Raw genomic sequence first — 26,760 nt, 5'->3', positions numbered from 1 at the left:
GGGCTGGAGGAGGCAGTTGGGCGGGGCCGAGGGCGCTGCAGGGACGGGGGCGGGGCCAGGAGGGACCGCAGGTTTGCCAATGGGAGGGGGCTGCGGGGTGAGGCCAAGTGTCCGGAGAGCCAGAGCTGGAGGAAACACAGGTGCAGGAGGCGGGGCTGGGAAGACCTGCAGGGTCGGAGGGCGGGGCCTCGAGTGGTTGCAGCTCCGGAAGCTGGGCCACAGGTGAGGAGCAGGTTGAGGGTAAGTGGTCCTTGGAGAAGCGACTGCTGACCCCCGCCACAGCCCGGGGAACTTGGGTGGGCCAGGAGTTTTGGGTTCCCTGAGGCTTCTTGGGTTGCTGCTGGACCGGAAGGGGCGCCCGGGCCCGTACATACACCTCTCTCTAGTCCAACGTGAATCTCAGTTGCTCTGGGCTTATCTGTGCCACGCTGTGCCTTAAATGGGGTACACATTTTTTCCCACACTCCAGGGGCTTTCCCTGTTGCGGGGTCCGGGGCAGGGTCGGATGAGAGTCTGGTGGGGTGAGGTGGTCGACTTTCCTTCCCTTATCAGTCTTGGAGAAATGCGTGTGCTTGAAGAGTGTGAAACTTGGAGGGGTCCTGACTTGGTACCAGATGCTGCTGCAAATCATACTTCTAGTCTCCAAAAGACCGGAATGGCAGCCTGGCCAGTGGGGGGAGAGCAGGAGTCAGGCTCTAGAGACGTGTGACTGTTACCAGGGGGAACCTTTCATCTCCCTCATCTTTGTTTTTTTGTTTCCCAAAATGAGCGTGATGGTACCTGTTCTGTGTGCCCCCTGGGAGCTTTTTGAGAGTTGGATGAAGGAATGCTCACTGAGCAAACTGCTGGGCAGAGCGATGTGTCTGCACTTCTTGTGCCCTGGGCAGGTTGGATTCAGGAGTTGGGTAGTCTAAAGGGGAGACTGGATCAAGATTGGTAGGAGGTTTATGGCAGGGGACCCACAAAGACCCAGTCCTGCCCCCTGCCTTGACTGCGTCTCTCAGAGAAGCTTCTGAGGCTACTCCTCACACACAGGGAGCAATGACAAATGGCAAACAGAGGTACATTGAATGGTTTTCTAACCTTCAGACCTCAACCCCAATGAAAACTCTGAGCTGGGGGAAAAGGCTTAGGCTGGAGCCCGTAGCATTCCCATTCCTTTCCAAATTCAAGTATGAACCCCAATTTTAACACATTCCAGAATAAAGACAACAGAAAGAAAAATGCTGGAGCTTCTTTCAGTTCCCATCGGGTGGAGAGCAGGAAATTAGATGACTGGATGATCCCCCTCCTATTCAGAAGAGCATCCTATGCTCATGTGGGTAACCTTCTGATGACCAGCCCTCTGACCAATCAGAATAGTAATTCCTCCTACCTGAGTTGCCTGGACAGAAGAGGTGGGGAAAAGAGAGCCCAAACTTGGTGGTACACGACCTAGAACGTGTGTTTGTTCATGAAGACGTTGCTTTTTGAATTTCATCCTGTTGGAGCGATACCGTTCAGAATTGAGAGATGAACTTCATTAATGGAGGATAGGGCATCTGTGATCTGGTCCTAGTCTACCTTTGGAAACTGATTTGTCCTTTTCAGTGTGCCCTGGAGGGTAGTGGATTTGGCTGGAAAGTCAGAGAGGCCTTCGTTAGAGGGCTCCCACCACCCATCTTGGCTCCACGAACCAGCACCAGTTTCTTAGTTCCTCAGAGCTTTGCTCTCTTTATTTGTGAAACAGGACTGGTCATGCCCACCTTTTGATAATGTTATGAAGATGAAACGAGACAAGCTGTGTGACAGCACTTTCTACCTAGGCACTCACTGTTGAGGTCCTTCTGAGTCCCTCCATGCCTGCCTACCTTTCAACCTTGAGCTGGTTATAACAGTCGGTAGCTTATAAGGAGGGCAGGGTTAGGGGCTCTGAGACCTTCCCCTCTGGTGTGACCTTAAACAGGCCCCGTTCCTTCTCAGACCTCAGCTCTCTCAGATGGACGAGGAGGGTGTTGGACTCTCATCACCCTCATCACCATCATCTTCCAGTGTGCGAGCTCTGGCACCGTGGTTAGTGTGCTGTCGTGTTTTCCTGAAAAATGGGAGAGGAAATAAATGACCTGTTGTTTAGTTGTTCTTATAAAACTATCTGTCTAGGACTTTGCAGTATGTATTAGGTGCTCACTAAATATTTGTTGAAAGAGATGATGAAAGCCTTTTACTAGGCAGAAGATGTGACAGACCTGTGGATTGGCCCTGTCAACTCCTGCCTGTGTGTGCCTGCTCTCTCCCAATGAATATATCACACACATAGATGTGTTTACATTGTATTTTTACCTTCAAAATGCATTTTATTTGTTGCACAGAACACGGTTGACCATGTTAGTGAAATCCAACAAGAAAAGATAAAAAGTCGCTTCAAAGTCCATGACTCATGCCAAATTAAGGTTATCTCGTTTTTGTTCAAAAACCTAAATGATGTTCATGGTTGTAAGCACGTTGTGAGCATCTGGGGAAAACCTGGAGAGAAGTGCTTTCTTTAACTGGTATATATATTTATTTGTTGAGAAGTAGGATATAATTTTTTAAGCAAACAGTTGAAAAGGGAAGGGAATATAACATAGTCAAGTAATTGTCTTTTTCATCTCAAACTGACAACTCCCACTCTCTCCCTAGAAGGAGCCACTATTTTCAGTTTCTTGTTTATTCTATGTTCTGGTGGTGCTGTCAGGTAAGGGTTGGACTGTTGGTCCAAGTGCAAGGCTGGTGGTTCAAATTCACTATCTGTTCCTGTAGAGTTCTATAGTCTCAGAAACCCTACATAAGAATTTCCTAGTGGGAATCGTCCTGATGGCAGTGGGTTTGGTTTTATTATTATTATTATTTTATACAACGTGTAAGTCTTTTCTCCTTCAGTTATTTATTTGTTACACTTTAGAAATTGTTCCGTTTGTGTGTATACAGTTCCATTCTGTAATGGATGTTTTTGCATCCTCATTCCCCCACGATGTTTACTCAGTAATTGTTTAGAACAAGAGGCATCCCTTGTTCTCCTCTAGGTAGGAAATGACTTTGACTGCAGGGAACAGTAAGTTGAAGGGCAGCTCATGTATCTAACTGCAAGGCAAAGAACAGAAGGAGAAAGAGAAAGGAAAAGTAATTGAGGACTCATTTTTCTACTCAGCCCAAGATTCAAAGTCCAGCTCTGTCACTTACTGGCTGTATGACTTGGGGCGCTTTCCGTGATCTCTCTGTGTCTCAGTTACCTTATCTGTAGAGTGGATAAGGATAATTGTATTTTCCTTTGTGTCAAGTAAATCAGATCTTACATATAAAGTACTGGCTGTAGTAGATGTTCAAGAAATTATAGTTGCTGTTATTAATAATTTACAACAAACTATTCTTTGTCAGCAGATATTTACTAGCAATTAAAGTTGAGCCAAAGGAGTACTGGTGCCATAATGATTAAGCATTGAGCTGTGATCTGCAAGGTTAGCAGTTCCAAACTCAGGGGAAAGACTTTCTCCTTCTGGAGAGAATTGCAGTCTTGGAAACTCACAGGGGTAGTTCTGTCCTGTTCTGTAGGGTCAGATTGACTTGATGGCACTGAGTGAAGGGTGAGCCATGGAGAATACCCAAGGTCCTGATGGCTCGTGGTGCTCACATTCTCTACAGGGGGACAGACATGTAACCCACTAATTACAGGGCAGGGTGATGGGCAGGATGGTGGGCCTGATGGTTGGGTCACAGAGACAGGAAACAATGAGTTCCCCTTGGGTGAATATCCCTGTCTTTGTGAAACCTACTCAGTAGTTCTAGGCACAGGTGAACTGCTCTCCTCGTGCTCCCTGGAATGTCGTTGTGTGCACTCCTGGATCAGAGCACTGTGGCCTATGTGGCTTTGTGCTTGTGTCACCTTCATGTTCAGGGAAAGTCTCCTTCCTCTGCACAGGGGAGGTTCTTGGTGAACAGCGCCATGGGCCTCTGTTCAGACAAACCAAAACCAAGCTCCCCATCATCACATCAATGCCCACTCACAGCAAGCCTACAAGTCAGGGTAGAACCGCTCCTGTGAGTTTCCGAGACTGTGACTCTTTATGGGAGTAGAAAGTCCCAACTTTCTCCCTCAGAGCAGATGGTGATTTCAAACTGCTGACCTTGCAGTTAATAGCCTAATGTGTAACCTCTATACCACCAGGTCTCCTTCTGTTCAGACAAGTTGTGGAAAATTCTCATTATTTGGTGAAAGCCAGTCTCTGGACTCTGTTCCTTTACTGCCCTAGTGTTTGCGGCAGGCATGTGCATAACTGGTCTGGTCGCTTGAGTTTGCCTGGTGACACTCATCTTTCAAAGTCTTTGGGATGGAAGAGAAAAGAACTGTTTATCCCAGAGGTCCCAGGCCTCAGAGAGGAAAGCAGAAAATGCACTCCCTCTGCTTGCTGAGAGGGCTGTCCTCAGGCACTTGGGGGTCGATTTGTAGAGCTGCTGTGGGTCAGCAATGACTGGTGGTAGTGGATTTGGTTTACGCATTCATTTACAAGCCTTGCTGGGATTTTTGGGTTAAACCGTTTGCTGGGTGCTGATCATATGGAGATGGAGCTCTATCCCTGCCATTTGGAGACTCTTGGTCTATGAGAAGTCACACAAAAGCAGGTGATCCACAGTGGGGATGGGCTGTAACAGGGATTTGAGGGACATAACAAGAAAGGAGCCCTGTTGTTATTATGGGTCACAAGTTGGGCTGCTAATCACAAGATGAGCAGTGCAATTTCACTAGCCACTATGCAGGAGAAAGATGAGGCTTTCTGCTCCCGTAACGACTTACAGTCTCAGAAATCCACGGGGAAGTTCTGTTCTGTCCTATAGGGTTGCTTTGAGTTAGAATCAACTCAATGACACTTTTTTTTTCCAGTTTGGCCAAGTCCAGTTAGGCTCTGAAGCCTGAATGGTTTCAATCCTGATTCTGCCACATACAGCTTCTTTGACTGTGGGTACGTATCTTCCTTGCTCTGAGTCTCGGTTTACTGATCTGTAAAATGGAGAGTAGTATTATCTAACTTAGGGCTATTATTGAGAATTCAGTAACTTAATGTGTATGGAATGTTAAGCTTGGTGCCTGGCAGGAAACTAATGATCACTCCTGCAGAAATCCAAGAAGCTCCTCTTTGGATGCTTTTTAAAAGTTCTAGGATAATGTCAATAGAGCAAGTTGGATTTTGAAGATGATGAGCAAGGTGTCCAAGAAACTAGCTCTGAAATCATTAGGTACTCAAGGAGTTTCCAGGCCATCCTTCACTGACTGCTGGCCCCAGGGCTATGGGTTTAGCCCCAGGTTTTCCCTGTCCCTTGAACCTCCAGCTGTTCTCAGGGTAGTTCCTAGCCTAGCACCATTGTAAGCATACTTTCTTTGTGTGAGCACTTGAATTGTCCCAAGAGTCAGACTGTGTCATCTGCACTTACAGGAGAATAGAGGCAGTGAAGACTCTGGACAGCAAATTGTGCCCCATTTTTTCTGCGCTGAGTCTTCAAGTCCATTGCTGGGTTTTGTTTTGTTTTTTTTTTTGCAAGAGATTTATCTTCTGGGCACTAGAGAAGCCAGTAGGGTAGTGCTTAAAGCATAGGCTCTGGAGTCAAGCTGATGGTGTGTGTGTTTGTGTGTGTGTGTGTGTGTGTGTGTCCTACCCCTGCCTCTTGTGAAATATATGACTTAGAGCAGTTGACTACCCACCCCTATTTCCTCACCTGTAGAAATGTGATTGATAGTACCTGCCAGTGGTTTTGACAGGAAGTGTACAGGAGAGGATGCAGTCAGTATAGGGCTTAGCAGAGCGCCTGCAGATCACGAGCACCAAAGGAAATAAGAGAATCGTGTGCCCCTTGAATGTGTCCTTGGAGGTTTTAGGATGCTTTTTAAGGGTATTTATTGCCTCTGGAAGTTATCTGAATGATTGCACAAGGAATGTTTTAAAACTCAGATTCCAGAGCATTCAGGATGGCAAGTAGAACCAATTTGTTTGTGGGCAATCCAGATGCTTGGGCAGTAATGTTCTAGGGAGGGAAAGGGTAGAGTCACCCTGGGCCTCAGCCTCAGCCTGGTAGGATTTAGGGGTGATTTCCCAAGCTTTGTTTCATTGTTCTTGGATTCCCTGTAAATAACAAGTGTTTAATATGAACTACCAACTCACTAGCACGTTACCATGACAGCCATGTAACAATAAAAAAAAATCCACTTTAAGATTTAAATATTTTTATTACAAGGCTGTTTTTTAAAATGAAGACAATTACTTGTATAATCAGAAGAGTCTTTAAATGTTTGGCTTTGATATTAAAGAGTTTCTTTGAAACATGTCTTATTAGGAGCAAAAGGAAGAGTAATGAACATAATTAAATCCATGTTTATTGGATTTAGTGATTCTCACCCACTCTTGTATCAGCCTGATAAGTAGGTCAAGGAAAGTCAGTCCTTTCCATACATTTTTGCATAATGAAATATTTATGGAAACATGTTAATAAATTCAGGAGAATTTTCTGTGCCTCTTTTTTGGTAGCAGTGAAGTTTATTATGTGGAATTAATGACTTTTACTACTTTAAGGTATTTCTTAGAAGGTTGGCGGGGTATTGGTTACATGTCGAGCTGCTAACTCCAAGGTTAGCAGTTCGAAACTACCTACTGCTCCTCAGGGGAACGATGAGGCTTTCTATTCCTGTTAAGAGTTACAGTCTTGGAAACCCACAGGGGCAGTTTTACTCTGCTCTATAGGGTCACTTTGAGTCGGAATAAACTCAATGGAAGATATTTCTTACTGTGTTATTTCTTTGCCGACTTTTGTCTAACTACAATCTCTTGCCGCACTTTATAGACTGTTCCCCCAACTGACCCCCCCCACAAGAACTCTGCTTTGCTGTAGTAACACTGACCACTGCTGACTTCCTGCAGCCCCTCCACTAGACTTTGCATTGGTTGTCCCTGCTGTGTTCTTTGCCTAGTTTGGAACTTGCTCAAGGCTGCTAGAATGATCTGTGTATGTCTTTTTCTCAGCTAAAAAACACCTCACTGACTACTAATTTCTCTTAGCAAAATCAAGATCTGATCCATTAGCTTGGCTTTTCAGGCCTTGTGTGGCTTGGACCTGACTCTTAAGTCCAGTTTCTTTATCTTGCCACCTCTCTCCTCTGTGTTTCCTTAACTGTGCTCATTAGTCATCTCTCAGCTCCATTGTCACTTCCTTTTGGAAAGCATGGCTCTACAGGATAGAATTAGGTTTCTTTACTTCAGGACACTGACTGGTGCAGTGTAGTGCAGCCCCTTAAGATCATGGACTGTGACTGCTGTTCTCACCACCGAGTCCCCAGTGCCTAAAGTGGTATGTGGCACATAGCAGTGCTCCATAAATGCTTGTTCAGTGAACAGATGGAGCAAATTGTAGGTGCCTGATTCAAATCTCTAAGTGAAAAGGTCACGTTGGATATGAGGTCCCTTCCATTATATCTCATTAAACACTCCACTTTACAAAGTTCCTTGCTATATGTTATTTCATCCTCATGTTGATTAACCAGGGTAGCTGGGGCAGATTGAAATGTGCAGGAGATGAAATGAGACCCAGAGAGGCTGAGTTAACCTAGATAATGCCTACGAGACAGAAGACTGGATAGTAATAGGTTAATTAACTAGTTAATAGTTTCTCTTTGTTTTAGATATTTTAATGTCCTCTTACTCAAATCTAAGGAGGTGAGTTCAATTTTGAGTAATGAGCTTATGGTCCTGTTGCAGTCTAGGGACCAGAAACTCCTGCTTTTTCTTATAAATTGATAAAGTATAGGAATTGCTGATACATGTGCTGATTGATGATAACTAAGATCAGAACTTGTGTTTTTCTTGGGAAGCTTTTTTTTTTTAAAAAAAATCATTTTATTGGGGGGTCATACAACTCTTAACACAATCAATACATCCATCCATTGTGTCAAGCACATTTGTACATATGTTGCCATCATCCTCAAAACATTTGCTTTCTACTTGAGCCCTTGGTATCAGCTCCTCATTTCTCCCCCCTCCCTTCCCCCCTCCCCCATGAACCCTTGATAATTTATAAATTATTTTTATTATTTTGTCATATCTTATACCTTCCGACGTCTCCCTTCACCCATTTCTCTGCTGTCCGTTCCCCAGGGAGGAGGTTATATATAGATCCTTGTAATCTGTTTCCCCTTTCTCTCTCACCTTCCTTCTACCCTCTCGGTATCACCATTCTCACCATTGGTCCTGAGGGGTTCATCTGTCCTGGATTCCCTGTGTTTGCAGTTCCTATCTGTACCAGTGTATATGCTCTGGTCCAGCCGGAGTAGAATTGGGATCATGAATTGGGGGGCGGGGGAGGAAGCATTCAAGAACTCAAGGAATCTTGTATGTTTCATCATTGCTACACTGCATCCTGACTGGCTCATCTCATCCCCACGGCCCTTCTGCAAGAAGATGTCCAATTTCCCACATATGGGCTTTGGGTCTCCACTCTGCACTCCCCTTCACTCACAATGCTATGATTTTTATTTTTTTTTTGTCTTTGATGCCTGATACTTGATACCTGATCCCTGTGATCTCACAGGCTGGTGTGCTGCTTCCATGTGGGCTTTGTTGTTTCTCAGCTAGATGGCCACCTGTTTATCTTCAATCCTTTAAGACCCCAGATGCTATTTCTCTTAATAGCTAGGCATCATCAGCTTTCTTCACCACATTTACTCATGCGCCTGCTTTGTCCTCAGCGATTGAGTCGGGCAGGCTGGTGTGCTTCTTCCATGTGGTTTTGTTGTTTCTCAGCTAGATGGCTGCTTGTTTATCTTTAGGCCTTTAAGGCCTCAGATGCTATATCTTTTGGTAGCTGGGCACCATCAGCTTTCTTCACCACATTTGCTTGTGTACCCATTGTTTTCAGCGATTGTGCCAGGAAGGTGAGCATCTCAGACTGCTGAATTGTTAGAACAAAGTGTTCTTGTGTTGAGGGAGTACTTGAGCAGGGCTCCACTGTCCATCTGTTTTCTGAATACTTTACCTATAAATATATGTACACAGATCTATTTTCCCTCATTGCATATAAATGTACATCTGTATATGCCTGTATTTAGATCTCTATAGTGCCCTTTGTCTCCTAACTCTTTCCACTATTTCTTTGTACTTTCCTCTTGTCCCACTATCATGTTCAGGCTTCATTTGGGTTTCAATAATTCCTCTCGGTTACATTGCCCTTGATCCAGCCCTGCCAGACCCCTTACACCCTCCTTGCCACTGATTTTGGATCACTTGTTATTCCCTTGTCCCTGGGTTTGTTAACACCCACTTCTTTTCCCACACCTTCCTCTCTCCCATGTCCCTCAGGAACTGTCAGCTGTTGTTCTCTCTTCTGGCTTGTTTAGCCCGCCTATCCCTTCCAGGTAGACATGCAGCAATAACAACATGTTCCATCACAAGACTGACTACAACGAAGCAAAAACAGAAAGTAAAACAATAGCAGCAATACACAAAAAACCCTATAAATAGTTCAGGGTCTATTCGTTGTCCTTCACAAGTGCTTTCCAGTCGAGTCTGATGGGGTGCCATGTCCCCCCTGCTGCTCTGTTGCATGCCCCCAGAGGCTGGCTTAGGCATAGTCGGCTCAGGGCGGGCACAATTCCTGCCGTGTGTCTCGTGTTGTCACCAATGGTGCTATGGGTCAATGAGGAATGCTGTGTCCCGTGGTGAGGCCAGCCCGGTGGTCGGCTCTGTGCATTGCTGCTCTGAGCAGAAACATTGTCTTCAGGGCTTAGTGAGCCAGGATATGCTTCACTCTCCCCCCCCCCCCATTCTCCCTTGTTGGCTCCTGTGTGCTCTGATCAGACCAGTCCCTCTTCTTGAGCTGTAGAGTCAGTGCTGTGCTCTGAAGTGAATTCTTCTGGAGGGGAGGGTGGTGCTGTCCACTTAGTTGGTAATGGGGCCAGCCCCTCAGACCTCTCTATCGGTTTCCTGCTTCATGTCAGTGTGTTGTGTTCTTGTCTCGGAGCTCTGGGTTGAAGTCTGTCCCTCTTTCCCTGTGGAGACACAATCAACACCCTCCCCCTGTGTGGGTCAGTGCCCTGTTCTTGGGAAGCTTTTTGGTAAGCTTGGAAGCTGTTTGTTGGTTGATGTTAAATTGCTGCAGTCCTCAAATGATACTAGTTTGTTTTAGTTTAGTTTCTCTAATTCACCAATCTCTGGGCAGACATACTAAGGAGAGCCTTTGATGCATATTAATATTTGCAGTGAGCCCAGCAGTGGCCTTTGTGCTTGTCAGATCTCCCACTTGCCTGTCCTGAAGCTTGGAGTTCATTTAGTCCAGATGTCATTTAGTTCACCCTTTTCATTTCCTAGATGCGATGGGCATTTTCACCTGATCAGATATCCAGATTCCCTGTCCAGCCAATCTCATAGACTCGAACCCATCATTTGCGTTTGCAGGTGATGTCATGGTCCTGAAAGAGGAGCATTGATCTCAGATGGAACTCTATGTCAAGGTGTTTTGCTGACTATGCATGTGACTGCATTGGAATAGGGAACTAGCACCCAGCTTAGTATATACAATGCTATGTTTCTAATCTGGTGATGGTTGCTGGCTAAGTAAAGTCATGTCTCATGGTCTTAAGGGGCTCCTTAATGGTCAAGAGATTCTTGGCATGCCCTTTTATCAATACAGCCAATAGTCTTGTGGAACAGAGTAGAGAGCACATCTGGTATTATAGAAAGACCGCTTCTTATGAAGCAGGAATGTCCATATGTCAGTTTGCTTGGAGATGCTCCTCCCTGGTCGACAGGAATATCCCCGGCACGCGCAGGCGTGTGTGTGCGCGCACGTGGGTATCATTTCTTCACTAACAGGACTTCTCTGAAAAACCAATTTTTAAATATGCGATTGTTTTGTGGGGCTTGAGTGAGAGTAGAGAGCTGGAAGACATTAAAGGATTGTGCCAAAAATGAAAGCTGCCTTATTTCTTATCCGTGCTTGCCAGAAAGGCAGTGTGTCACTGAGAGTGAGGGAGGGACTTTAGTGATCTCGTTCTTGGTGACGACATTGTTTCCCTGACAAAACATATAGTTGACGATCTTTCCCCCCCCAGATTTCCCTCAAAGCATCTGTTATTGAAATACTTCCTGCCATGGTTTCCAACATAGCAGTTGGCTTTATTTTTTTTGGTTTAAAGTTTGGTCACTTCCTTTGCTTCTTGAGGGGATGGAAAGATACCTCGATCTGTTTGGTGGTTTTCATTCATCGAGTACAAATGTACTGAGCATGTATTCTGCTGACCCTGTCCTCAGGAGTCCCTCAGACCTGAGAGAGATGAATGAAAACCACAGTGCAGTGCACGCTATCGTGGATGATGGAACCTTAGGGGACTGAATAAGACTCAAGGAGCTGGAAGAAAAAATTTCAGATTTTCAAGTGCAGATGGGCATAGGCAGATGAAACTGATTTTGTAAAATTCCAGTAGCAAGAGAGCCCATGGTGTGTTTCAGAAATGATGAGCAGCGTGGTTTTGTGAGAGACCGAAACAGATGCGGCTAGCACGGTGATTTGAGGTGAGTGCACAAAGGGACTTGAAGACGTGCTCGGGAAGGTGTTTGGATGTTGTTCTATGGTGGCTAGCAGAGAAGTGTTGACGAGTTGTAGGAGGAAAGGAAAGAGACCCAGTCAGTAATTGTGGTAACAGTGTGGAAGGAGGATAGCATGGGAGATGAGTTAGGAGGCTGGTCCAGGAATCCAGAAAGGAGAGCCTGAATTTGGCCATGGGACGGCGACATGTTGAAGAGACTCTGAGATATTGTTCTCTCCTTAGAGATTTTGTCTATGGGAAGAAGGCAGAAGGAGTTGGGATGATATCTTTCACTGGAGAAGTAGCATGAAAGGGGTTTGGGGTTGGGAAGAGGAAGAGAGTAAATTTGGTTTTAGCCATCTTGAGTTTGGGGTACCTGTGGGACACTTGGGCCCATAGCAGTGGTTCTCATGCTTGAAACCTCTCTGTAGTTTGGGAAAAGGAGGTGAGTTATCTATGTATTAGGAACTTTCACACCAGACTAGGGAGATTTGGGCTTTAGGGAAGGATAGGATCACTCAGGAAGCTTACGCGTAGTGAGTTGAGGGATCTGGCCAGACAACTGGGAGACATACCGTATATACTTGAATATAAGCCGATCCGAGTATAAGCCAAGGTACCTAATTATTACCTGGGAAACAAGAAAAACTGATTGACTCGAGTATAAGTCTAGGGTGGGAAATACAGGATGTGAATTAACACAGAGACCAGAGGGGAGAGACGGAGCGCAGCCACAGACACATCCTTACCAGTTCAGCTGCCGCGTAAGTGAATCACTATGGGTGCTTCTGCGAATTGGAGCCGTCCACGTCATAGGATGGCTCTGGTTGATTAGATGTGAGTAAACAAACATTCAAAGCCCTGCAGTGTCAGCGGGGCTTTGAATGAACAATGGTGGAACGGCAGTCACCCATGAGATGTTACACCTCGCTGGGCTACCACTGACCCGTGTATAAGCCAAACCCCAGTTTTTCAGCACATTTTTATACACGAGTGTATACAGTAAGCAGAGGAGGTGGGACACAGTGGAAGAGGCAGGGAAGGCAAAAGAAGAGTAGTGATTACCAAGGAATCAAGGAAGAAAGAGCCTAGGAAGACAGGTGGTGTGGGTATGGGGGTGAGAGGGTTGTTTTTTGCCTCCTTCCTTCCCTGCAGGGCCTCTCCCTGCCCCCTGAAGATGAGTGTTCTGGTGCCCTCTCCCGCCCTTCCATCATCACTCCTGTCCACCAGTGTCAGAGCCAGCCTCATGAGAAAAGTAATATATGTTACCCTTGTTTCTGTGTGTACAAGGCACTGAGAGAGGCTCTGTGCTATAGCCACCCTCCGCCCTCCATGCACTTCGTAGCAACCTGCGTCTGCTCAAGTGTTCTATTGTTGGTGCCTTGGACTGAAGTTCACTTCAACAGCCTGGGTCTGCCACCTTGGAAAGGGAATGAGTGTGTGTCATGTGTGTGTAGATCCTAGGAAAGGCAGCTCTTCAGAAGTCTCTAGGAAGGCGATAAAACCATGCGGATGTGGTCTGGTGGTGGGGATCTCTGTGACATAAGGTGTATATCCTTGTCCACTTTGTATCTTGAGTTGGAGTCTCCTGGGGAGGGGGGGAAAACCCTGCTGTGGAATTTCCTGAGCTTACTCACTTATTGATGGCATCTTAGAGACAAGTACGGGAGATCTACTCAGAGGGAGGGTCTAAATCAGCAATAACTGAAGTCCACCCACCTAGTAGGTGTAAGTGTCTGAGATCAGCCTACAGGACATTGTCCAGCAGCTTTTAATCTGAGAGAGCCAATTGGAAACCCATCTGCCATCCAGTGTGCATCTTGAGAGTATTGCCCTGAACTCAATTGAGTGCGTAGGACCGAGGCTGAGAACCGGTGGCTACTGACCCTGGTGCTGAAACCCTCAGTGGAGGACCAGAGAGAAAGGATCAGAGATCACTCAAGGGCAATCAGAGCTGTTCTTATACAGGGACTGATCATGGAATAATGAGACTTTTACTGCTCTAGAAAGGAAAATGAAAATGAATTAATATTTATTGGACTGAGAAACCCAAATGCTTAGGCAAAGCGAAAGGAACAGATGGCTGGAAAGTTGAGGCAGGATGATGGGAGAGTGTGTACCAGTACAGTACAGGAAGTGCTGCTCAGCTCTTGTGAGACAGAGCAAAAGAAAATGGTTCAGAATAGGAGGCAGACTGGGCTGGGTTCAAATTGTGCCTTTGCCCAAGGACTGACAGCCGATGGGTGTACTCTCATTAGCTTTATGTTCACGAATGTGTTACCTAACCTCTCTGGGTCTCACTATCATCATTTAAAATAGGTATGATAACAACATTTACCTTAAAGAGTTAATTGTAATTATTATTATTATTATTTTAAATTTATTTTTTCAAACTATTTTATTAGGACTTAATCCAGACATCATACTATTCCATAGTTCAGTGTTGTCCAATTGCTGCAGCAATCAGTTTCAAAACATTTGTTTCCTTCTTGTACTCCTTGTTATCAGCTCCCCATTATCTACCCACCTCCCCTAATGCACCCCAGGGACCATTATTCTAGTTGTTGTCTCTAGAGAATCATCCATCCTGGGTTTCTTATAACAACAACAAAAATAGAAAAATACACGACAGAGTCAAGAAAGCTACCAACAAAATACAACAGAGATGTATATCCTACATGAAAAAGTACATAAACAGCAAATATCAAAAACCAGAAGAAGCACAAAGCATATTAAAAGGGAGATCAGATGACAAGGTTATATGATTATAGGTAGGCATTTAGAAAAGAATCCACCACAGAGTAAATGGTCAATGAGTGGGGTAACAGTAACAATAACCACAACAGTAATAATGATTGCCTCCTCAACTGAGCACCTCTAGAGAGATCTCCAGGGGACTAAACCCCACCAGTGTAGCAAATATAAGAAATAACGAACTTCTACAATAACAGTCTCAGCTATGTGAAGGGCAAACACATTTGGCATTAATTGATAAAAAGATTGGAACAGAGGATTAGCAGAGGCAAAGAAAACATTACGTGAAAGAAAAAAGCACAAAGCTTAGGCTCAAATGAGTTTTATTGGCTATGAAGAAAGGCAACACATGGGTTCTGAGTCAACAACTGAAGTGTGATAAAGACAGAGTAGTGCCTTAGTCTCAGTAGAGTGCTGGTATACATTTTCATCCTCTTCCTACCTCTGCGTATTTTATTGACTGTGAGTGTTTCACTGGGTAGCTACTGGTGAGGTAACTATAGAGACTTTTACCTGCTGTTTGTGTTTTAACTCCAGCGTCTCATTTTTTTGATCAGGGACAGTGTAGCCTCTTTTTAAATGTATAACGAATAATACTTTAAATATGTATTGAATGGATAAGATGAACTCAATTGAAGTCAGTGAATTTATGGCTTTTTCTCGGGAAGTTCAAATATAGTAATAATGTCAGACACTATAATATCAACACATTGATAAAGAGTTAAAGCAGTGTCAGTGAGAGATTTTATAAAATATGATAAAACACTTCTGTTGATCTAGGAAAAATAAGTTGACAAAACCTCAAGATTTTTTTTTAAGTGTATTCTTTTTTTTTTAATTTTAACAATTTATTGGGGCTCATACAATTCTTATCACAGTTCATACACATACATACATCAATTGTATAAAGCACATCTGTACAGTCTTTGCCCTAATCATTTTTTTCAGTTGTGAGAAATTTTATTTTCTTTCTTTTTCTTTTTAAAACATTTTATTAGGGGCTCATACAACTCTTATCACCATCCATACATATACATACATCAATTGTATAAAGCACATCCATACATTCCCTGCCCCAATCATTCTCAAGGCATTTGCTCTCCACTTTAAGCCCCTTGCATCAGGTCCTCTTTTTTTTTTTCCCCTCCCTCCCCTTTCCCCACTCCCTCATGTGCCCTTGGTAATTTATACCTCGTTATTTTGTTATATCTTGCCCTATCCGGAGTCTCCTTTCCCCCCTTCTCTGCTGTCCCTCTCCCAGGGAAGAGGTCACATGTGGATCCTTGTAATCAGTTCCCCCTTTCCAACCCACTCACCCTCCACTCTCCCAGCATCGTCCCTCACACCCTTGGTCCTGAAGGTATCATCCACCCTGGATTCCCTGTACCTCCAGCCCTCATATGTACCAGTGTACAGCCTCTGTCCTATCCAGGCCTGCAAGGTAGAATTCGGATCATGGTAGCTGGGGGGAGGAAGCATCCAGGATCTGGGGGAACCTCAAGAATTTTTTAAAGCCAATTTCTGTTTCAGCAGCTGTTTGAGTTCTTGCTGGGTGTAACACTGTGCTGGACCCTCTGGTGAGGGGATTTAGGAATGGATGGCTCTTGTGCTACATCATCTCTAACCCTCATCACTCTCTCTTTAGGAGGGAGCCTTTTCCTTAGTTTGGGATAAAGTGATAGAATGTGAAATGTTTCTCTCAACAAACAAGTCAGGAGGTCATGAGCTCAGAGTGGGTATGAGCCTGCATGATTAGAGACCCAGACCCTCCTAACCTTACCAGTGGCTGCCAAGACTGAGTCGCCTCATGGCCTGAGATGGCTGTCGGCGCTCTAGCCTTTGCAGCTGCATTCCAGGCTGAGATGAACACTTTCTAGAAATTGTGCATGAAACCTCTTACATCCTCTGGCCTGATCTTGGTCATCAGGTTTACATTTAACAAGTAAGGAAAGCTGAGAAATGTAATCTAAATTGGGAAACTTGTGTTCACCAAACAACCATAAATTCTATTACTAAAGAAGAATAGAGGGATGGATATTGGGAGCCAGTCAGTCTGCCCCACTTTCATTTGCTCCATTCAATAAATGTGATACCTCAGCACAGTATTATATGCCTTACAAGTGGCTGGGCCTTCAAAACCTATTGTAAGGCAATAACTTCTAAATTCCCATTGGATTCTTTGATAAAAGAAAGAAAAAAGATGAATATAAACAGAAAGGACTCAATTGCTAACTTACATGGGACCCTAATTATGAGACACTAGGAGTTATACAGCAGTGAAGACACGGAAACTGTTTATTAATCCTGTTGCACAATTGGATTTTAGTGTTGCAAAGAATCGACAAGTTTAACCACACACTGCAGCACGCTTCAGATGGACTTAGGCTGAAGGCCACACAAACAGTAGAAGCTACAAGGATGTATGTGAAACTGTGTAGTGAGGCCTCGCAGAAATGGTGTTTATGGGGGCCCGAGGGAAACGGGGGCCTGGCAGGGAGGTTCTCCCTTTTTATTTGATATATTTTGGTAATTTGGAATTTTAACAGCTAACATGCATTATTTTATAATAAAAATAAGTTAAAACTTTACCAAATTTGTATGTTTAAGATTGAAAATGTTTAGTGTGAAAAAAATATTGATTCATTCTGACTATGGAAATGTGTATGTGTGTGCATCAGGAAAAATTGATGACAACTTAGAGGTTCAATGTTAGAGTGTTGCTTAATAATAAGTTATACTATATCCGAATAATGGACAATTTTGCCTCCATTAAAATAATGACAAAGATTTATATGTGCTAAATTTAAAAAGCAAATTACAGAAGCACACCAACATTGGCCTTGACTCACGTTGGAGTTGGAGGTGGGCTGTGTTCCCCAGGACCTGTCATGGCCGACTGCTCAGCCGTAGATTGCCAGACCTCCTGCAGCAATTCTGGGGGGGCTGAGACCTCCAGCTCTGTGGTTAGCAGTCAGCGTGTTAGGCATTTGTGCCACCCTGGGTCAGTCAGTCAGTTGGTCGATCGGTCTGTCTCTCTCTCTACATACTTTATTTTTGTACTACTGTGGATAGATGCATCTACTTATATTTATGTGTACATTTGCATGGGGACATTTTGAAAGCATATACATAAATTATTATTGATTTTGTCTCTGATTTCAGGAATCTTTCTTGTAACTTATTTGAATTGCTTAATGTATTTTTAAAATCTTTTTATTGGGGGCTCGTACAACGCTTATCACAATCTGTGCATACATCCATTTGTCAAGCACATTTGTACATTTGTTGCCATCGTCATTCTCAAAACATTTGCTTTCTACTTAAGCCATTGGTATCAGCTCCTCATTTCCCCCCTCCCTACCCACTCCTCCCTCCTTTATGAACTCTTGATAATTTATAAATTATTATTTTGTCATATCTTACATCTCCTTTCACCCACTCTTCTGTTTTTTGTCCCGCAGGGAGGAGGTTATATGTAGATCCTTGAATCGGTTCCCCCTTTCTCCCCCACCTTTGCTCCACCCTCCCGGTATCGCCACTCTCACCACTGGTCCTGAGGGGTTCATTGGTCCTGAATTCCCTGTGTTTCCAGTTCTTACCTGTACCAGTGTACATGCTCTGGGGTAGTTGGATTTGTAGAATTGGGATCATGATTGTGGATGGGTAGGTGGGGGGTAGGAAGCATTTAGGAACTAGAGGAAAGTTGTATGTTTCATCGTTGCTACACTGCACCCTGACTGGTTCGTCTCCTCCCTGCAACCCTTCTGTAAGGGGATGTCCAGTTGCCTACAGATGGGCTTTGGGTCCCCACTCTGCACTCCCCCTCATTCACAGTGATACGATTTTTTGTTCTGATAATGCCTGATAACTGATCCCGTTGGCACCTCGTGATCACACAGCCTGTGTGCTTCTTCCATGTGGGCTTTGTTGCTTCTGAGCTAGATGGTTGCTTGTTTACCTTCAAGCCTTTAAGCCCCCAGACACTATATCTTTTGATAGCCGGGTACCATCAGCTTTCTTCACCACATTTGCTTATGAACCCACTTTATCTTCAGCAATTGTGTGGGGAAGGTGAGCATCATGGAATGGCAGTTTAATAGAACAAAGTATTCTTGCATTGAGGGAGTACTTGAGCGGAGGCCCAATGTCCATCTGCTACCTAAATACTAGACCTATAAATATGTGCACATAAATCTATTTCCACATCCACATATCTAAATATATTTACATATGGACATGTCTTTATTTAGACCTCTATAAATACCCTTTGCTTCCTAGCTCTTTCCTCTATTTTCTTTTACTCTCCTCTGTCCCACTATCATGCTTAGTCTTCATTTGGGTTGCAGTAATTCCTCTCGGTACTCCTGTCCCACTATCATGCTCACCCTTCATTTGGGTTACAGTAATTCCTCTTGGTTACATTACCCTTGATCATGCCCTACCAGGCCTCATACACCCTCTTCACCACCTATTTGGATCACTGTTGTTCCCTTGTCCCTAGGTTTGTTAACACTACTACCTTTCTCCCCACCTCCCCATCTCCCGTGTCTCCCCAGAACTGTCAGTCCCATTGTTTTCTCCTCCAGATTGTTCGTCCAGTCTATCTTATTTAGACAGACCTGTGGAGATAATAATATGCACAAAAACAAGACAGAGCAAAACCAAGCAACAAAACAAAACAAAACAACAAGAAGCCAATGACAAACCCCCCCCCCAAATATATCACAGCAACAACAAAAAAGAAAAGTCTGCAGTTAGTTCAAGGATTGTTTGTTGGCCTTTAGGAGTGTTTTTTGGTCCAGTCTGATGGGGTGCCATGCCCTGGCCCCTAAGTCTATTTTTGGTATTCCCTGGGGACTTCTTTACTCTGTTCCCCTTGCTGCTCTGTTGTACGCACATAGGGTTTTGCCTCAGTGTGGCGGGATCAGATCAGGGGCAATTCCCACACTGTGTCTCCAGTGTTGTCCCCTGTAGGACTATGGGTCAGTGAGAGATGTCGTGTCTCATAGTGCGACTGGCCATATGGTCTTCTCTGTGGATTGGCTCTCTGAGGGGGAATATCGTCCTCAAGGCTTGGTGGGCCAGGATGTGCTCCACTCTGTCTTCCTCCCCCTACATTTGCTCCCATGTGCTCTGATCAGACATGACCCTCTCCTGGAGCTGCAGATTCAGTGCTGTCCTCTTCTGGGGGGAGGGGCAGGTATCCACATAGTTGGGATTGGGGCCAGCTCCTCAGACCTCTCCACTGGTTCCCTACTCCATGCCCGCATGTTGCATTCACATCTTGGAGCACCGGGGTTGAAGTGTGGTTCCTCTTTCCCTATGGAGATAAAAACAATGCCCTCCCCTTGGGTAGGGTAGCTGTTCCCCAGCTACCCATTTCTTTTTTATTCCACACCCCCTCCTTTTTAGTTGGCTACCATATATGTCCCTGGATTTAGTCTAGTCCCTGCAATACGACCTGGTCCTCACCATAGGAATGTTACTATATAGTAGCTTTGTCCCTATGCGCCTTTTGGATTTATTTTTTTTTAAAGCTTACCTCAGCGGCCTCATGCTGTACTTATGCTTTTGTGCTTGACTTACTTCGCTTAGCATGATTTCCTTCAGTTCTCCCCATGTGGCGATGTGTTTCATAAGTTCATCACTGCTTTATAGCGATGCATATTACTCCATTGTATGTATATACCACAGTTTTTTCATCCACTCGTCAGTTGATGGAAATTTGGGTTGTTTCCAACTCCTTGCAATTGTGAACTGTGCGGCAATGAACATTGGAGCACAGATATCTGATCTTGGTTTGTTTCTTGCCTCTTCTGGGTATATGCCCAGCAGGGGGATTGCTGGGTTGTGTGGTAGCTCAATTTCCATCTGTTTTAGATAACGCCAGATCGATATCCATAGTGGTTTTACATCCCTACAGGCCCACCAGCAGTGGATGAGAGTTCCTGTCTCCCCACAGCCCCTCCAACACTTGCTGTTCTCTGATTTTTTTAATTGGGTTATCTTTGAGGATGTTATGTGGTACCTCATTGTTGTTTTAATTTGCATTTCTCTTATGGCTAAAGATCGGAAACATTTTCTCATATGTTTGTTGGCCATTCAGATTTCTGTCCCTGTGAAACTTCTGTTTCGGTTCTTTGCCCACCTCCTCAGTGGGCAATTAGATTTTTTTCTTTTTGGAAGCTAGCGGAGTATTGTAGATTTTAGTAATAAGGCCTTTGTCTGATGTGTCATTGTTAAAAATGTTTTCCCAGCCCGTGTACTCTCTTATTACTCTCTTGGTAATTTCTTTTGATGTACATAGTATATCCCATTTGTCAATCTGTGCCTCCTCTGTGCTTGTGTCCTTCCCTCTTTCTGATAGCCTGTGTATTCCCTGTGCCAAAGTTCTCAAGTTGGTCCCAATTCCCTCATTGATGGCCCTAATAGTTTGAGGTTTAACTTCAATGTATTTGATCCACCTTGAGTTTGTTCTTGTGCATGGAGTGAGATAAGGGTTTTGCTTCATTTTTTTCTGCAGGTAAATATCCATTTTTTTCAGTACCACTTGGTAAAGAGGGTATCTGCTTCCCATTGGAGATATATATATATATATATATATATATATATTGCCCTCATCAAAGATCAGTTGTCTGTATGCTGATGATTTCATTTTTGGGTTTTCAGTTCTTTTCCATTTGTCTGAGTATCTGTCATTATACCAATACCATGCAGTTTTGACAACTGTGGCTGTATAGTATGTGCTAAAGTCAGATAAAGCAAGCCCTCCACTGTGTCCTTCTTGAGGAGTTCTCTGCTAATTATGGGCTTCTTCACTCTCCATATGAAGTTGGTAATCAGTTTTTCCATATCTTTGAAGAAAGATGAGGGCAATCTTATCAGGATTGCATTAAACTTATATAGTGCCTTAGGTAGAACTGACATCTTTACTCTGTTGAGCCTTCCAGTCCACGAGCATGGGATATTCTTCCATTTGTTAAGGTCACACTTGGTTTCTTGTAATAATGTTCTGTGGTTTTCCTCTATAGACCTTTTGTTCTTTTAGTCAGGTGTATTACTAGATATTAACCAGGTATATCCCTAGATATTTCATTTTGTGCTTGGCTATTGTGAAGGGTACCACCTTTTTTTATCTCCTATGGTCTCCTATCTCTTCTATGGTCTTATCCGATGTGTAGAGCAGTCCAATGGACATCTGCTTGTTGATTTTGTATTCTGCCATTCTGCCAGACTCCTCTATTGCTTCCAGTACTCCCCTTGTGGAGCTTTTGGGGTTTTCCATATATGAAATCATATTATCTGCAAATAACGATGGTTTCACCTCTTCTTTCCCCAGATGAATACTTTGATGTCTTTCCTTTGCCTTATGCTGTTAGCTAAAACCTGAGACAGTAACTCTTGAGAGGAGTTGAAAGCCTCTTCTTTCTCCTGAGGAATGGCTGGTGGTTTGGAACTGCTGATCTTGTGGTTGGCAGCCTAAAGTGTAACTTACTGGCTCTGTGTGACTATGATTAGAGGTAAAAAAATGAGTTTTTAAGAAAGAGGGACTGATGAACCATGTTAAAGGTTACAAAGAGGTAAGAGAGCATTAGACTACTTAAGTCAGAGATTAAAAGCTCCAGGTAACCTGGGTGGAGTCATGATGGTGGTATCAGGTTAGCATTGGACTGCTAGCCTCAAGGTTGGCAGTTTGAACCCATCAGCCATTGCTTGGGAGAAAAATGAGGCTGTCTGATCTCATAAAGATTTACAGCCTTAGAAACCTTAGATAGGCTTGTTATGAGTTGGAATTGATATGCTGGGACAGAGGGCTTGGTTTGGGCAAGCTGGTAGTGCAGTTATTAAGGCATTTAGCTGCTAACCATGAGGTTGGTGGCTTGAGACTCCCCCCCCCCCCCAGCTGTTCACGGGTAAAAGAGGAGGTCGTCTGCTCTGTAAAGATCTACAGCCTAGGACATCCTGTGGGGCAGTTCTACTCTGTTCTGTAGGGTCCCTGCGAGTTGGATAGATGGCAGTGGGTGCAGTGTCCAACAGGAAAGCAGCCTGGGGTTCAAAAGTCACAGGGACTCTAAACAACTGGGAGAACTGGGATTGTTCTTAGGCAGAGGGAAGGACGACTGGAGTGAAAGAACCAGGGGCCTGACTGAGAAGTGGGAGGGACTGGGTCCCCCAATCCAGGGCAGGGCAAAGGAGGCAGCCTTGGTCCCAGTTCCATGCCTCTTTCTCTGAAGTGAGAGGACGACCAGGAGAAGATGCAGAAGGCTGGGAGAGAGTGGAAGTCAAGTGTAACTCTTCTTTCTCAGTGGAGGAGGCTGCCTGCCCCACTGGACATATGTGGTTTGCAGTGTGGGCTGTGCCACCGTGGAGGAGAGCCTTGAGCCAGCAGTGGGACTGTCTGCAGGTTCGGAGGCCCATCAGTGGGCACCTTTCTGTGGCATCTGGGCTGTCACAGGCTGGCCCTGAGTTGACTGCTGTTCCCTCCCTCACCACATGCTCACTTTTCAGAGAACGATCTGTGTTAAGGGTAGGAGTGTTTGTGATCTGTGTTAAGGGTAGGAGTGTTTGTGTCTCTCTTGCTGGGTGGTGCCCAAAGCCTTGGAAAGTGAGTTTTGACCTGCTGGGGTGCATTTCCCATGGCATCCATGCTTATCCTGGGGCTAAGAGTCCCCATGCGAGTGCTCCTTTGCTTATTTACCACAGCGTGTGTTCAAAGTCCGACGAGAAAGCAGAGCAGTGACTGCAGAGCATATGCCTATTTAGTACCTAGCCCAGGGATAGGCTGGCGATAACGTCAAACATTGATCTATGGGGAAATATTTGGCATTTCAAAGAACAGGTTGAAATCAGATCTTGAAGAACTGTAGTTGGTCTGATCAGGCTGAACTTTGAAAACAAAGCATTACCATATAGAACATGGATATAAATTGAATGATTTCCCCTACTTTTACCGCAGCTACTGTTTGGCAAGTGACACGCTGGGATGGTATATCCTATTGGCCTGGGAATTATGAAGCCCAACATGTATTCCTGGTAAGTCAGTACACTGCACTCTGCAGTGACTTGTGCCCTCATAAGCAGGTGTCCACACGCTCTAAAGGGGCAGTGGAGTAAGAGAAAATGAAGACAAATGAAAGGTTATCGTTGTCTTGAAGGACTGTACACCTCCCTCTAAGCTCTGTGCACACCTGAATAATTCGTTTCTTCTGCTTTCCCAGCTGACGGGAACACCCCTTCTTTTAAGCTCTCCTGACTTGTTTTAACCTCTCTCATGACCCTGACCGTATTCTGCATTAGATCATGTTTTCTCATGTCCTCCATTCCTCCTATCTTGCTTCCTTGACAGACTCTAAGCTTGTTTACAGCAGAGGCTATACCTTGCCCATTATTGTATCCCCTTGCTCAATGCCACACACAGTAAGTGCTCAATAAACATTTCAGGACTGAAGTCAACATGAAATCTGCGATGGCTCCGGGGATCCACCCTCTGTGTGACCATGGTCTTGAGATAACATGAAAGAATTGGGGGAAAGTCAGCGGGAGAGGCTTAGATTTTATTCAGGTAGAATTAGTCACAAAAATATTAAAAGCTGAAATATTATAGTATTTTTCAGATTCTTCTAGTAGCCACGCCCTACTGTCAACCTTTTATCACAAAGGAGGCAGAAGTTATAACTTCTGATGCTTTGCTGCCCAGGATCCTGATTTTCCTTGGTACTCCCTGATTAACTCCACCCTAAGTAACTCAGATACTGCTAAGAAGAAGCCCCTAAGAAGTTACCCAAACCTTACATACCAGCAGGATTGAGTTCCCTGAGGAGGATGCTGGAAACAGCTGCTGGTTCCAAACAAAGAGCATCCTAGAAAACTGAGCCTCAGAGATAAAGAATTTTCCTGAGGTCTCACAGAAAGTAGATAGCAGAGGTGGGATTTGAATCTAGGTCAGTCTGGTTCTAGAATTGGAATTCCTCTCCTCTGTGCATGCTTTTGAGCCCGATTAAAGCTGAATTCCACGAGAGAGGCTGCAGCTGCTGCTGCCCTAGAAGCTCATCTTGCCCATCATGAACAAGGGGTAAGAAAACAGCAGCCATCAATAAGCAAAAAGACAAATGACAATACATTCAAGAGCCTTGGCTGCAGAAGAGAGGGAAGATAAGCTGCACTCTCAGCACCAGTTCCTTTGAAGCAGATGAAGGGAGAGGGTGTACACGAATGTTAACTTAGAAAAAAATCCCAAAGAGCGCAGATTAAAGTGTACAAGAGGCTTTCATGAGCTATAAAAAAGCATGACTTTTGAATCGAAGAAAAAATCAAACAACAATAGAGGAACTAAGTTAGTGGTTTGGAAAGTCAAGTGGAAAAATATCATACAACCCAGAGCAGTATTAAAAAGAAATGGAAATGATGAATGAACATGTGACACATGATGGGACCTTATACAGGAGACCTGATGGCTGCGCTATAGAAGTTGCAGAAGGAGAAAAAGGAAGAGATGGAGAGGCAATAGGAAAGCCATAGAAGAAAAACTCGCTTGGTTGAAGAAAGAATTGATTCTTGAGGTAAATAGACCCGTGCAGCGCACACGAAGCACAGCATTTAGACTTTCTCTAGCGAAGTTGCCAAGCTTCAAGAAGAAGGAAAACACATTTAAAATTTTCTAGGAAGAAAGATAAAGGAAGGTGAATTTAACTCTCATTGGGCTTCTCATATGCAACCTTTGAGACGAAGACTGTGGAATGGTGTTTCCAAACTATTGAGGGGAGCAAGGGACTGACCTTTGCACACCCAGCCAAGATGTCAATCACGTCATTACAAAAGAAACTCATTTTCACATAGGAGGACATAAAATATCTGATTTATATTGTCTGCGCCTGAGGAACATATGCACTGATGTTGTCTAACCGAAGGACAAGTGGAACAGAGCAGAAATAGTACAATAGAGGAAGAGAGAGGTGCAGGAAGCAGTGAGGAGCAGTGTACCTTTTAGTGGATATACTTTAATCTCAGTATTAAGTTGGAATTGGATTAGGACTGTGACTTGGAATTTTTTATTGTGTGTTAAGAGCTTTTAAAATAGAAGAGACCCACTGTAAAGGAAGACATACTATGCTAACACTAAAAATTCAAAACCATCTCTAAAAAACTTAAGGCTTTGGGAGGAAGGAAGACAGTAGGGAAATAAATGTTCAACATTTAGGATACTTAAATATAGGACAAATAAAACAAAGTTATCGTTATTTCTGTGTTACAGAAAGATAAATGAGGGGCTCCATTTTAATTGTCGGGCATCAGAAGATGCATTAATAATGACTAAGTATGTTTGTATGCAATAGACAACCCCTGAGTAACAGTGGCTTAAGCTTAAAATGGTTTATACCACAGTTTCCAAATATATTTGGCCTGCTTCCCCCTTTTCAGAAAAATTAGTGCCACCCTGAGAGTGAAATATTTTGTGCTATAGCCCATATTCTAGGATAAAGTGTAGGAATCTGTTTTTGTAGCCCTCTGGGTCATTATAGCATCCCAGGGGTGATTTCACCCACTTTGGGAAGCACTGGTTGATAGCATCACATAAAGAATGACAGAGGTAGGCAGGCTGGGAGTGGATAGTGGCATCATAGTTATCATGGATCTGGTTCCTGATAGCTTGCTGCCTTTCCATCCATAGCAGGTGGCTTCTTGATCCCAGATTGCCGCTTGAGCTTGTTATTACATCTTCATTCAGAATCATGAAAGATAAAGGGGGAAAGAGGTATCTTCCATCCCCTTTGAGACACACTTTTCAAAAGCCCCACGCAGGACTAGCATCTACATCTTCTTGCACAGAACTTAGCCACACTGAGTGCCAGGGACGTAAGGTATGCTTCACTAAAATAGCAAGGAGACAGAAAGGAACTTGGGGGTCTTTGCCTGAAAAGGGATTACCAACAGAAAGCCAGTGAATTTTCACTTTTCTAATCAGCAGAAAGTTACAAGGATTGATCAGGCCAATCTTAGCATGTGATTGGAGCAAGAGGGTACTCCCATACATTGCCAATGGGTGTATGATTTAACCCCAACCTTTGGGCACTATAATCTGAAAAATTTTAATATATATTACAATATTCATAACCAACAGTCCAGATACTGGGTTTTCAGAGTCTCTTCTGCAGATAAAGCATCACCCCCAAAGCGAGGCATGTAAAGTGTTTTCTGTAGTAGCTATTGGTGGTGACAAGAAAACTGGAAAGAACGGGTGTGTGGGTGCTTTGTTGTTAGGAATCGTCAAGTTGATTTCGACTGAGTGACTCCATGTGATCAAGTAAAACTTGACCTAGAGTTTTCTGAGTTAAAATCTCTATGGGAAATTGTTTTCCCATGGAGCAGCTGGGTGGATTTGAACTGCTAAGCTTGTGGTCAGCAGCTGAGTGCTAAACTGTTGTGCCACCATG

The 26,760-nt window shown here is 44.1% G+C and overlaps 1 protein-coding gene across 2 annotated transcripts in view; it reads left to right on the top strand.

Annotated features, from left to right (window-relative positions):
* The first annotated feature begins 23,284 nt into the window (after window positions 1-23,284).
* The window catches only part of RALGPS1 (Ral GEF with PH domain and SH3 binding motif 1), a 362,265-nt gene continuing 358,789 nt past the window's right edge, over window positions 23,285-26,760 (top strand). For both annotated transcript variants that reach the window (XM_075560767.1, XM_075560766.1), the window contains exon 1: window positions 23,285-23,362. The gene's annotated coding sequence lies outside the window, so the exon portion shown is untranslated. The remainder of the gene's footprint in view (window positions 23,363-26,760) is intronic.

The sequence above is a fragment of the Tenrec ecaudatus genome, chromosome 10, assembly GCF_050624435.1.
Source record: "Tenrec ecaudatus isolate mTenEca1 chromosome 10, mTenEca1.hap1, whole genome shotgun sequence".
In the NCBI taxonomy this organism is placed as follows: domain Eukaryota; kingdom Metazoa; phylum Chordata; class Mammalia; order Afrosoricida; family Tenrecidae; genus Tenrec; species Tenrec ecaudatus.
The sequence above is the reverse complement of the archived record's forward strand: the minus strand, read 5'-3'. Positions and strand labels throughout refer to the sequence as shown.